This window comes from Coturnix japonica, chromosome 2 (assembly GCF_001577835.2).
Source record: "Coturnix japonica isolate 7356 chromosome 2, Coturnix japonica 2.1, whole genome shotgun sequence".
In the NCBI taxonomy this organism is placed as follows: Eukaryota; Metazoa; Chordata; class Aves; order Galliformes; family Phasianidae; genus Coturnix; species Coturnix japonica.
Genome location: NC_029517.1, coordinates 133,942,443 through 133,943,832, shown reverse-complemented (window position 1 = coordinate 133,943,832; position 1,390 = coordinate 133,942,443). Strand labels below are relative to the sequence as shown.

Genomic DNA, 1,390 nt, shown 5'->3' with positions numbered 1-1,390 from the left:
TGGACATTGGGATAAGATGATTTTTAAGGGTTCTGTTTATTTCTTTACATTAAAATAATTAATGTACAGGCACTGCTGGCCGCACTCGACCCATTATCAGTGCCTCTGAGCTGGTGGACTGATACTGCATGGGATGATAATCTTCCATCCATGCCAGTGAGTTAAGTGGTTCTATGAATTTCAGTAGGTTTTGGAACCTGATGTTGATCCCATACTGATCCAGACCTCATAGGATACTCAGCTTCCATCTATATCAATGATTTTATGGGTCCTGGGTATTTCAGTACACATTGGATTATGGCGTTGATCCCAAAGTGGTCCAGACCTCACGGGATGCTCAGCTTTCATCTATACCAATGATTTCAGTGGTCTTGGATATTTCAGCAGGCATTGAAATCTGGTGTTAGTCCCATACTTGTCCAGACCCCATGGGGTGCTCAGCTTCTATCTGTACCGGTGCTTTAAGTGGTTCTGGGTTATATCAGCAGGTTTAGATCCCAGAGCAAAAACATGCATGAGATTTGGGACTTAGAGATACCCATATGAGTCCCCCAGGGTCCTGAAGCATCATCTAATCCCAGTCTGAGTGGTTACATCAGCATAGGAAGCAGGCAGGTGACAGCCCTCCAATTCAATCCTAAAACAAATCCTGTTGGAGGAGGTGTTTGTAGACATGCTCTGTAAGGAAGGAGGATTATTTTTTGCAGAATTAGGCACCCTGGAGCAGTTCAGAGGTCTCCACTTGCCCTGTGCTTGTTGTCAGCACCGTCTGGAAGAGAAACAAGCTCCTTTGAGGAGCTGGAGCCCACTCACAGTGATTTATGGCCACGGGGAGCCTGATGCCCAAAGCAAGAGGCGACTCCGCTGTTGAGCTCCTGTAACTCCCTGTTAACCCGCTGATTACAAGCAGAGGTGACGATTCCCTCATTTATCAACTGGGGAAGAAGACAGGTGAAGTTGTTTAGCAGAGGAAGGCAGCGTTTTCCCCATCTGCAGGTATTGCTGGGTGAATTGTTGGGTTCAGGATGAGCAGAGTGGCTTACTTTCAGCTATTTGAGTTGGGGTTTTCCCTTATTATCTATTTTATTATTTACCATCTATCATCTGTTTTAATACTTACTATGTATTTTAATATTTCTCATCTATTATTTGCAGTTAATAATGATTATGGTGTTTAATGGCCAAGAGGTGTCTACTGAGAGTTCCTAAGCGCTGTCCAAGGTTCTGCCAATGGCACCCTTAGTTTGTTCTCAATGTCATATAAGGGTTTTGGGGGCACCAGGACATTCAGGGTGCCATCTCGGATTGTCATCATGTGTCCACTTTGGTGTGAATTCAGCAGAATAGTCCAGAAAAAGTAGCAGGACTTTATTGGTGCTAAAGCTGTTGG

At 44.5% G+C, this 1,390-nt stretch overlaps 1 protein-coding gene across 3 annotated transcripts in view; it reads left to right on the top strand.

Annotated features, from left to right (window-relative positions):
- Positions 1 to 1,390, top strand: part of ZC3H3 (zinc finger CCCH-type containing 3) — a 139,702-nt gene that overhangs the window by 107,007 nt on the left and 31,305 nt on the right. The gene's annotated exons all lie outside the window — the stretch shown is intronic.